This window comes from Neltuma alba, unplaced genomic scaffold (genome assembly GCF_004799145.2).
Source record: "Neltuma alba isolate B1F8T4 unplaced genomic scaffold, ASM479914v2 tig00003521_pilon, whole genome shotgun sequence".
In the NCBI taxonomy this organism is placed as follows: Eukaryota; Viridiplantae; Streptophyta; class Magnoliopsida; order Fabales; family Fabaceae; genus Neltuma; species Neltuma alba.
This window is the reverse complement of record NW_021633312.1, coordinates 47,108-60,069: the sequence shown is the minus strand read 5'-3', so window position 1 is coordinate 60,069 and position 12,962 is coordinate 47,108. Positions and strand designations below refer to the sequence as shown.

The 12,962-nt window shown below is 30.9% G+C and overlaps 1 pseudogene; it reads right to left on the bottom strand.

Annotated features, from left to right (window-relative positions):
• Positions 1 to 4,816: 4,816 nt before the first annotated feature.
• Positions 4,817 to 6,711, bottom strand: LOC114741761 (disease resistance-like protein DSC2; annotated as a pseudogene).
• Between the last annotated feature and the right edge of the window lie 6,251 nt (positions 6,712 to 12,962).

The following is a 12,962-nucleotide window of genomic DNA, read 5'->3' as shown; positions in this document are numbered from 1 at the left end:
ACATCTACAAAGTTCCAATGATTGAGGGAAAATAAAACATCTCTAACCCTATTGCATGCATACATACATATATATGGCTACATGATTTGATAATAAAAAATTTGATGTCATTAACGTATTAAAAAAAAAGCAATTCTCAAGGAAAGAACGCTAGGAATCAATGATGATGACTATTTTATTTTTAATTCTTTAGGAACCGTCAGATCAATTGGACGCTAGTTGACAGCTTTAAAACTCAAAATCATTTCTTCAAATCAATCTTGTTAGAAAAATTGATCCATAAATCCTTATAGTCTAACTTGAATTTTAATTAGGTCTTGGTAATTTTTTTTATTGGGTCCTTACACATTTTTCCCATTATAGCCGTTGGTATCTATACTTATAATTTATCAATCTGTAAGAGAAACAACGTCAATAACGAATGATGTCGTCCTCACTCAGCATACACTTGAATTTAATTTGTCACATGAATATAAATAAAACCAAAATCAACCAAATTATAGATTATGTATAAAAATGTAAAGAGACAGCTTTGTGAATAATAATTTCTTATTATGTTAATAAATAAAATAAATTTCATCTTTTTATTTTGTATTTTGTGGCGATTTACATGTGGTTTAGCCACCATTGATATTCGTTATGAGTTTAGAAACTAATGCTTATAATTGAAAGACTATAAAAAAAAAAATTACAAAGACCTAATTAAAAATCAAGTGAAGTTACATGAACTTACATTTTAATTTTTCGAAGACTTGGAAAGTGGAAACTAAGATTAAAACAAATAAGAAAACACAGATTTATGTTTAAGACTGAAGAGAGTAGTCAAATATCCTCTATAGCTTATCATTTATTGAAGAAAATGTATTGTCGTAACTTGTAATCCAAAGAAAATGTATAATTGTTTTGGTCGTCTTCTTGAAGGAACAATGAAATTGAAGTGAGGGAATACTTCTGAAAATGCATGATTGCTTTACAGGTTCAGTTAGTCTCTCCTCTTTGCTTAGTCCCATTTCGTTTATTATGATGCATGTGCATGGTATCAAATGTTAATTTTTACCGTCCAATATTAAATCCCAGCTATCAAATGTTAACCACAATCAAATTGCCTGAAGCAAACTCATGCGTTAAGGGTGGGATGTGACCTAGCATATGGGTAGAATTTAAATAGTTTAATTAAACTATATTGACACACACACACACACACACACACACACACACACTATATATATGTGTGTATGTGTGTGTGTTTGTGTGTGTGGTTGTAAGGTTATTTATCCCAAATGAGTTCAATAATAATCAAATCTGACTCGATGCTCCATAGTACTAAACATCAAGGAATGCATAAAAAAAAAAAAATTATACCAACGGCAACATTCCCTTTTTAAGGATTTTAATATATGATAGGTTAAAAAATTTTATGTTTTGCAGTTCTTCCTTATCATCATCATCATCAATATTTTACACAATCATATCTAAATATCTATCTTACTATATTTTAATGTATGGTAGTTCTGGTAGCATTTCATTGTTGCTTTAAATTTCTTTCTTTATCGGAATTTTATTCATTTAATGGGAAAATTGCAATGAGGTCCCAAGTAAGGAAAATAATTGAAAAACAAGTCTTAAAGGTTTCATTTCCACCGTAGGACTTGTCATTATAGGGTGCTCAATTGTTATTGGGACTTTTTAATAATATTTCTCTTCTATGGGACTTTAATAATTATTTCTCTTCTATGGGACTTGATTATAATTCTCCCTCATTTAATTTGGATCACATGAACCATGCTGATTTTTTCATATAGCAGACGCTAAGATTTTGGGTATTTTTAATTAAATGCAACTTTGAGGATTCGCAAATATTTTCAAAACTGTGGTAATACTTTCTTTTTTTTTTTCTCAGAGCAAGATGATCGGATGACTTGAACCAGATCCAACTTTTTAGGCTCCTGATTATGAGTTTACGACTTTAATGGATGCAGCCTTATGATATATATATATATATATATTTATAGATGAAATGAAAATGATGCAGCCATCAGTGATAAGCATTGAAAAAGAACAGTTAAGAGGATGTTGGTGTTCAAAATCGAACCTGTGGTTCTTCTTCTCATATTCTTCAGATGCTTTAATTTCTAGTGATTATATTTCCAGACTGCTTCTTTGCAGGCCGATTGCACTTTTGAGAGGCCGATTGCGTTGCATTAGAGCTACGATGCGGATGCAATAATGCCAATTGAATTTGTTTGATGTAATTTTGATATTCAACGGCAGATGTCGGGCACACCCCACACTCTTCGATCACTACTGTTGTTTCATCATCATAAGGCGAAAGGGCTGTGAATTCAAATTGAAGCAATAATGGATGATAGGTAGTGTTGCTTTGAGCTTCTCTTTTCTTTTCTTCAATTGTCCTTTGTACCTTTTTCCATGACTTTGCATCGTACCAAAGACAAACATGTGACAACAGAGACACATGAAAAGACTCGCCTGGAGACATGTAAGCATATTGTCCATCAATAAACAATTTGGCACCAATTGTAGTCCACGATGGTGATCCATAAATCACGGCACAACAAATAAAGCGCCATCCCAAGGTTGTGGAATCGAGCTGAGATCCACAGTCACCAAAGACTGTGTAGTCCTATACATGACCCACTCCGCAACTCTTCCCCGGAAATTCCATTTGAGCCCGGTAATGAATGTCTTTGTTATTATTCATGTAAAGTAGCACTTTGGCCTCAACAGCTTTGATTGACTGCCCATCCAACTTCATGCAATTCTGAAACTGAAGTTATCATAAAAATAATTTTTTCCTTCTATCTCTTCACTCATTAAAGGTGAATGTAAAGTCTCAAGGGACCAGCAGCCATTGGCTTCCAGTGTACAGATAGAGGGAGGGAGTTGTGGTAGGGACAGAAGCCTTTTGCATCCATCTAAGGTGAGACATTGCAGGCTTGAAAGATGTTTGATGCTTAAGGCAAGGTCTCTATATTACTCCTCGAGAGATCTAACTGACTTAATGACGACAACAAGCTGATGTTGTCAGGCACTTCAAATAATTCACTACAACCCCTCAGCACTAGAGCTTCCAAAGCACGCATCTCATCAATATGGAACGTAGATTTGATGCTAGCTTATTACAATAATCAGCATGAAGGCGTTGGAGGGTGTGCTTGTCAACCAATTTGTGAAGACTTGTCACCCCTTCGCATCTTTCTAGGTCCAAAAAATAAATTTTGCTGAGACATCCGCTTGATGAGGACAACCTCACCATTGAGGCTGTTCCACAAAGCATCAATTCAAACAAATTATATTCTGAGGTCACTGAAAATTCGCATAGTCCTGAGCATCCCGTCAAGTCGAGCATACTTAGTGATTTGAGATGGGTGTTGCTCGTAAGGTTGGTAAGGGCTTTGCAACCACTTAGCAATAATCCACAAAGGCTATGGAGAGATAAAATAGAGGGATGAACATTCAGCAATTTTGAACAACCCTGAAGATAAACTTCTGCAAGATGTATGGCCTTGGAAAAATTTGGGAGCTCAGTCAAGTCTTTTGATTCATGAAGATCAATTTTGGTTAAATTCACAAGATTCTGTAAAAAAAAATAAAAAAAAATAAATTACCGGTAAGATTGGTGGCAAAAATAAAAATAATTACACTCTCTTATCTTTTTTTTTTAATAAGACCTTGTTAGCAATTTTATTTACAAAATTAGCAATGTCAAAAAGTATTACAAATTTTTTAAAATTATACTTAGCCAATAATCTATATAAATATTAGTGTGATGATGAAAGGGAAATGCGTTTTCTAGAATGGGTTGTCAATCTTTTATTAAATTTTCTAAGATTTTAAGGACCAATAGGTAAAAATTTAAATGATACTGAAGAGAGGGTGCATATATAATAAAATTTTTCCAACTAGTGTATTAATAATATTTTATAAGAGAAAAAGTAGAAAATGTACCTGCTCTCCATCCCAGAGTTTTGTCAAATTGCTGTTGGGCATTTTTATTTCAACAAGATTTTCTCCATTGAATGTTGTTGGCAAGGACTTTAAAGGGCATCCCACCCAATCTAATAGCATGAGATTTCTTGGCAAAAGCTTCATACTAGAAGCATTTAACTTGTTGCTAAGCTGACCATTCAAATTTCCATAAAACCTAAGAAATTTCAGATTGGGCATTGAACGAAAGGCTTTAATAATTACATCCATCTCTTCAACTTCTGAAAGGTTCATAATCATGCCTTCAATACTTCCCTAGCAAACAAAAAATACTAATAGTAATAAAAATATTATCTAAATCAAATAGGAATTTGGAATTTAACAATCTTTTTAATTAAAAAAAAAGTAAAAATTTCATTCTTACCATTTTTTCTTCAATATCGCAGAACCTTTCTTGAAAATCCAAAATATCTTGCACCATGTAGGATATTTTAATGATTCTTCACGAACAATTTGTTTACCCATTTCTTTTATCAGATTGTGCATACATATTCTTCCTCTATAAACAATATCTAAAAGAGCTTTATCTTCAAGACTTGTCAATCCAATCTCCGTTGAATAACCGCATCCATCTAACAATTTTTTTACGTGCTTGACATGTACATCATAATAATTGAAAAAACATGTGATATGCAAGAAAATATTTTTCTCTTCCTCATCAAGTCCTTCAAAACTCAATTTGAGGATATCGTTAACTTTTAAACAAGGTAATTTTTGAAGCTTTACCAGTTGGCTTTCCCATGCTTCTTGATTTTTGCCATGCAAGAAGGAGCCTAAAACCTTTAGGGCCAGTGGATTTCCACCTGCATATTCAGTCACTTTTTCTGCTAGCACCCTTATCTTTGGTCACATATCCTTTTTTGAAGGCATTCAAGGCGAAAAGTTGAAAAGCTTCATCAGGATTCAAACAATGAAGCGCATATATATCATCCACTTCATTACCAAGTATTTGCTTATCTCTGGTTGTTATCAAAATTTTACTACCTGATCCAAATTCAAGTCCTCGAACTAGATTTTCTATTTGCTCAAGATCATCAACATCATCAAGCACAATGAAAACTTTTTTCCTACCAAGCCTACTTATGGTACAAGGATATATTGCATTGCGAATGTGGATTCTTTATCCCCTAATAACCTCCAAACAATTTTTTCCCTCAAAGCATCTATTCCATGTTTCTTTGATTCTTCCCTTACATTAGCCAAAAAGCAAGACCCTTCATATGTAAAATGCAATTTTGTTAAACAATGCTTTTGCAAGAGTTGTTTTGCCCAAACCGCCCATGCCCCAAATTCCAATGAATTGGCAGCCACCGTTGTTTGAACCTTTGTCCAACAATGATTCTACATCTGCCATTCTTTTGTGAATTCCAATCAAGCCTTTTAGATAATCTTCACTTTGATACCTAGGGCCCAACTTTTGTATGACACAATTCACTATTTCTTTAATTAGCTCAGCTTCATCCCTACACACCATTGAAAAAATAAAGAGGCACCAAATTTAATTCCACATTATCTATTCATTTCAAATTTTGAACTATTCCTAACAACATGTAACTATGAAGATTCGCCAATTTTTAAATTTGTTATAGTTTTTTTTTGTTGAGAAATATTACTTATATTAGATGGCATAACTATGTGTGTGTATCAGAAAGATCATTATAACCATATACCCCTCCGGTCGGGATTGCATTGGGTGCTCATCAGGATCTGGACGATCCGATTTTATTTTATTTTATTTTTAACATATTATTTTAATAGGTATAGAATAAAAAATAAAGATAATCTCTTAACTATCATACTTTTAAAAAATAATTATTTCTATTTTAAAATAATTATTTAAAAATTTAAATCTAGACCATCTGGACGGTTCAGATTGCTCATCACTTGATGAGCACCGAATGCAGGCTCCTCCGGTCGTTAATATAGAACCTAATTGTTGAGTTGATCATGACTCTAAATATAAGACTTATTGCTCATATTTATAAAATTTTTCTAAATTATCCTTGTTGATATTTTCTCAATCATAATCAAGCAAGAGAGGGAAAGAGGATATTAAGGATGATAATTGTGGTGTTTTAAAAAAACTGTCATTTTTTTATAATTAATTAGCTTATCTAACTTTCTTTCTTTTTTTTTTAAAACGAGCAACCTAACTTTTTAAATCTAAATCAGTTACATATAAGGACCGAAGGAATTTATATACAAGTTACCTGTCGAAGCTACACTGCCACCCAGATAAATTGGCGGCATGAGTGAGAGCCTCCCTCCACTTTTGCAGCTGATACTTATTGATGCTGCTTTTGCGCTCATGTTCTTCAAATGCTTTGTGGTAACTCCCACATTGCTTCCTCACATATGAAGGGTCTACTCTATAGAACACTGGCATAACAAGGAGACCTTGATCATTTTTGGAGCACTCCAATATTTTTGCAAGCTCCGTCAAGCACCACGTGGAAGATGCATAGTTTTCTGAGAAGATCACGAGGAACAGAGTTGAATCTTCAATGGCTTTCTCAAGAGACGGCCATACATCATCTCCTTTCTCAAGTCTATAGTCGATGTATGTATCTATTTGTTTTCTGCGCGAAGAGCTTCATGAAGGTGGCTTGTGAAGTTGAAGCGGGTGTCCTCACCTCTGAAACTAATAAAAACATCATATTTCTTTGGAGATTGAGAAGATGGAGCAGCGGAAGAAGATGAGGCCATATCAAATTGCTTAGCTACTATAAGCAAATGAAAGAGAACTGCGACTGCTTTCAATTCAGATTCAAGAACGATCGGTAATAGGAAACCAAGCGGCCTTAGAGGAAGATATATAAGATTTTAGCGGAGTAGATTGAGTCAACCAAGTCAATAAAAATTGGAACAAAATGAAAAATAAATAATCATAAATTGCAAAGAAAGGCCGTCCTGCCGAGTTATTAATGTGGGGAGAAGACAGCACTCAATGAAGAACATAGTACAAAGAGAAAGGAAACTCCGGTGACACTTTCTCCGAAATGTTGAAAGCTTAATCAAATTTTCCAAGTGCTGGTCAAAAAGAAAAACAAAATCAAATTTCCTAAGAAAATATGAACGCCTGCTGTCAAATGTCCTCATAAAATATGATTTAATAAAGCACTATGATTACACCTCTCTTATTTTTCCCCTCGGCAGCATTGGAAATAATATAACGGATTGGACATGACAGTGAGAATAGTAAAACTACACTCATATAACCGCGTAAATTAAAGTAGAAAGTTCACACACAATTGGATAGCTTGTTTGCTTATAATTATCTGAGAATAATTTTGACTTATGTTAAAGATGAAAAGCAGTATAAGGGAGATGAAGTCACACATTAGGCTCGTATGTATCTTCTTATCTTAAGTACTTATAGCCATTTTCATTAAAAAAAAAAGTAGTTTTAATATAAATAAAAACTTGAAAAAAATTAATTTACATTTTTTATAAATAGTTAATTCAATTTACTTATTTAATCGATCTGAATTAATTATTATATATTATAATTAGGAATATAAACAGTATTCAGGTAGTACATAGCATGCACATGCATTTTATTGCGGAGCAAATTATTGAATAATGAAATGCAGTGCGCAGAAAGCAAAAGTGAAGTGCCAGAAAATCCAAGGCACACACACATGGCTGATGGTAAAGAGCCTCATAATATAGTGATATATCTCATTTTGAGTAATAATATTAAATAATGTTTTGTATCAAATGTCCCTTATGCCAGTCTATTGTCATATAGTTTTTCTTCTTGATGAATGATATTATATTTTTACTAAAAAAATAAGACTTATCCCAACTCGGATTGAAGTTCAGAAAATGCAAAAGGATAATTGAGTGTAAGAGCAGAAAAATGAAAACAAAAAGTGTTAAGACATAATAATTCAGTGAAAATAATTTATCTGTATGTTTACAGAAATTAGATAATTTTGTATTATATGAGAAAAATGAAGAAAGTAATGCTGTACGCCAGGCACACTTCAAACAAAAGCCAATAAACAAAAAAAAAAGCAAATAAAAGCTACTTTTGACTTTTATACCAATATCGTCAATCTGCCTATGAAAATGGAATCTCCGTTGGCTTTTTGGCATGTGACTCCCCGTTTCAAAGGGGGAAATAAATCACCACGAAACTTCATGGAATGGAATGCGGTCCATTTCAAAAGGGGGATGGCCCTCCAACAACTCTGCACTCTGAACTTAATTAAAGCTTTCTTTTACCAAAAAAAAAATTACACTTTCTTTTATGCTCACAATCAAATATTCTTCTTAATTATATTGATCGTTTCTCTTAAATACCCATACTATTAGGAAACACCGAAATTTAATTAGTTTATTGTGTTTTTTTTTTTTTAGATTTTCAGTTCTGTCACAATTTAAATATGTGGGTTGGTTTGGGTTAAGGTTAATCAAAGTGATTTTCATTCCAATTGATTTTTATAAACTGACGTCAGGAGCATTTTAGTATTTCGGTTAAAAGTTTAGGATTATTTTTACACAATTAACCTTTTTTTCAAATTAGGGTTATTTTAGTATTATTAAACATTATCATGGGTCTCACTACATACAAAAGGTGATGGCTGTAAGACTATAACCATGTCATTTTTGCTTTGATTTTACAAATTTATAAGTACTTTTGCATTTTTAAAATCTATGAATTATGCAATTCTGATATAAGAGGATTATCCAATAAATTCTATCAAGGTGTATACAAATGATGAAAAATGGAGATTATAGGAAAAATAATAATTATGGGTAAAAGCAGTGAGATGCCAAAGAGCAATCATTTAAAGGCAGCTAAATTCTCAAAGAAATTGCTGAGAAATGAATTGGAAATACTGAAAGGTTTATTCAAAATTTAAATATCTTGTTTAAGATTAATACTTATGAATTACTGTTTGTTTGAATGATATTTATAATTTATTTTTTAAAAAAATTTTAACATCTGAGCTGTCATTGTATTTATTGATCTTTTGGACTTAATTATCATTTCCCTAACAATTATTTATTATATTATTGTCGGGTATTTGCATAATTAATTTTGAGTTCTGGAAATCACAAGGTAACTTCCAGAAGTCTGGCGTGCTCTAATGAGCCAGTTAATTTGGGTCAAGTGAGGCTCCTAATAAAAACTAGCAAGATTTTTTATTTTCTTGCCTTAACTTATTCCAGCGCCAATATTTTTAATCTCTAATTATTTATAATAAATTTATTTTTTTAAGAAGTGACAGTTATAAAATTATTTTTCTTTTAAATTTTGTGTATATTAAAACAAAAAAATCCAAATATAAAAAAATATTAAATTGAATCTGAATCATCGAAAATCAATGTGGTTGCTTCTTATTATGACGAGGGTATTGTACAAAGTAAACCTGCATTTTTATTATTGTTTTTCAAGACATGCAAAAGATAAGTTTTTAAAATTATGTATGTTTATTTTATCTGTTTTTATTTTATTTTTTCGGCTTGTAATTAGCACTTCTTTATATACTGTATTTGCTTATTTTGAATTTTAATGCCTAAAGTAATGTATTTGTGAGTCTTTGTTCTCTAAAACGAAGGAGACAACTAAAAGCAAAGCCAACTTTTACCCGTTTTCGTGTGCCTTCCGAAGAGTTTTTTTTTTTTTTTTTTTTTTGAGTTTTAATGCGTACTTAGGAAATGACCTTGCGACTTTCTCCCAAATTTCCTAAAGGCCTTCACCCAAAGCTTAGTTAATAAAACAATAGAAATGATTCAAATTTAATAAGTGCATGATGACCAATTATATATTCCCTCCTCTCTTATTATAAGATCTAATTTTTTGAATAGATTTGTCTTTTTATAAGATCTTTTGTGTTTGTCTGAACATTTATTATATTATTACTTACTTTACCTCTAGTTTAATGTATTAAATATATTCTCTTTCTTCATTTATCTCACTATTACTCTCTCACATCTATCCATTTATATATAGGGGTATATTTGGAAAAAAATTACATTTGCTACATATTAATTGCTTTTAACTAATTTTAACTGTTTTCTTAAACCATGTAATTTAGTTAAAAGGATCTTATAATAAGGGACGGAGTAGTATACCCATCCTACTTGTAAAAGTTGAAATTAAGCACACAGCCAAAATAGGGAAGATATAAGTAGGCACGAATCCATTATTTTTTATTTTAATTTATTATTTTTTAAAAATTATTAAATTATATATATGAGATATATGTTATAAAATTCATGCTTTTCAATCATTTTATATGTAAACTTACTTTTCTAAATAATTTTTAATTTAACAAACTAACTTTATAACAAACCAAAAAAAAATAATTCATATATCACATTAGGCTAACTGACTTTTTCAAAAGTCATATAGAATAAAAGTCAGTTTTATCACTGTTAATCCAAATACACCTTAATTATTTACATCGTATTTCATATATAATATTTAATTAATTTTAACTAATTTTTTATTTACATAATTCAGTTGATTAATCCAAGTACACTCTAAGTACTTATTTACATCGTATTTCGTATATAATATTTAATTAATTTAACTAATTTTTATTTACATAACTCAGGTACGTAGTTGGTTGTCATTTGTTATATGTGTGAATGAGTTTTTAAACTCAAATTTGTTGGTGACATGTTCGAATGAGCATGTGCTTCATTTGTATTAAACAAAACAAAATAACCTAATTTTGTTTCCCAAGATACAAAGGCAAGCAAAACTTGAAAATAGATAACCTATAACTTAGTTTTAATTGTGTACCTTAGCGTCCATTCCTTACTGAAAGTAATTGCCTAAACAAAAGTTAAAAGAAAATCGCTCCTGAACGACCTGTCGGCCAAACGAATCTAATGGTTGTTCGAGTTCCCTTATTTTAAAAAATTTTGTATTGTGTGAAAATAATTTTAATTCATAAAACGTAAAAATAATTTTTTAAATTGATTATTAGAGGCATTTAGCCAATGATGTGTGCAAGTCTTGACATTTTTAATTATTATTAGCTCTCATTTCCTCTCCTCTTTAATAAAACGAGCTGCCATCAATGATCGTTTGATTTCCATTTTTGAACCCTTTTTTTAGCCTTTACCATAAAGCTCGGGTGGGTACAGTGCATATTATTGTACTTTTTTCCATCCTAAATAAATATAAAATTCTACTATATTTTATTTTTAAATTCATAAATTTTTCTTGAACTATCTCTATTTATTATGAAAATAAAAGATATGACGCATGTAATTAATTGAAAGTAAAAATAAAAAAATATTAAACGTTGGTACATTTTAAAGGTGTATACCGAAGTCCACCCAAAAATTTCCTGTAAACGTTTCCACTGATACGTACGGATTGCGGGCGGCAGCGACGGAGAAGCTCCTGTGAAATTAAAGTAGAAAACTCACACATAATTGGATATATATATATATATATATATCCTCTCTGTGTTTTTCCCAATATTTTTCTTACATTTAGACTTCAAGAGTTATTGATTAAACAGAAGATGTTGTATCACTCAAAATTCAAAAAGTGCATATGAATCTCCCAATATTGAAGATCTATAAGAACCTCGATTTACTTCTTCTTGTTTGATTTGAATATTTATTTGTTAATACTTGTAGTCGACAATGATGATCCAGAAAAGACGGCGCAGAAAAAGAATGCACCATCCCAAGGTTGTGGAATGGAACTGAGATCCACAGTCATGAAAGACTGTGTAGTCCTATGCATGAACCACTCTACACTCTTTTTCCATGATATTCCATTTTGGGCTTGTAATCAATGGTTTTGTTATTATGTATGTCAAGTAGCACTTTGGCTTCAACATCTTGAAATTAGTCACATATCAAAAAAAGGGAAGATATAAGATGGCACGAATTCAGGTTCTTCAATGTCATGTGAAGAATTTTCAAAGAGAATTATAGTTAATAGTACAAGGTTAACAACATGTCAACATTGAAATAAATTAACAATTGAGTACTATTTTATTTTGGGTTGATGTATTTTTTAATCCCTCTAATTTGCTCTCATTTTAGTTTTCAAAGGGCAAAATGGTCCAGATATTTATTAAATTATAGGAACTAATATTTTCAAATGCAAAAAAAATTGAGGGACTAAAACCTATTATTTGAAATTTAAGAGACAAAAATTGAAATAAAAGCTTATTTGAAGGACGAAAAATTATATTAACTATTTTATTCTTTATTTATAAGTTACTTTTTATGTTTAACTGAAACTAAATAAAACCTTAAAACTCATTAATTCTATTTAAATTAAATAAGCTTTCAACTTATATGGATTTTTCCTAATAAAGTTTAATGAGGCATAATATTTGTTATAGACATCCAAAGGGGAGTTATATGGTCCATAAACTCCCCTAACCCTGGCCTTTCATATTCCACATCCATAACCTCTTTAATGAATGGTTTTTAGGAGTTTTCATTTCATAATAACTCAAAGGTCACATATTATGCGCTCATGAGAATTAATTTTTCACTTATTTTATGTTACTCTTAATGAGGTTAAAACCCTATAAATAGAGGGCTATGTAATAAATACTCATCTGTCCTATTTATAAGGTACTTCCAATATGTTTCACACAGGTCAAGGAAAGCCTTAAACTGTATTAACTTTTTATTAAATATAGCAACTTTTCAACTTTACTCCTATTTAACATATATTTTTTTAAAAAAAACTATCTATACTATAATAAATGAAGGACAATATAGTATATTTATAGTAAAAATTTAATGAAGCAACTGATAGATAGGACAAAAAAAATCTTCTCTCTGCCCTATAAATAGGATCAGAAGAGTAATTTGCACATCCAAGTGAATAAGAATACACTCCATCTTTCTCTACAATTTCTCTCTTGTCTTGCTCATTTGTCTAATCTCCTTTACATTTCCTTATTTCATATCACCGATCAATATTCTCCTAAATTACAAGTCTCGTTTCTCTTAAA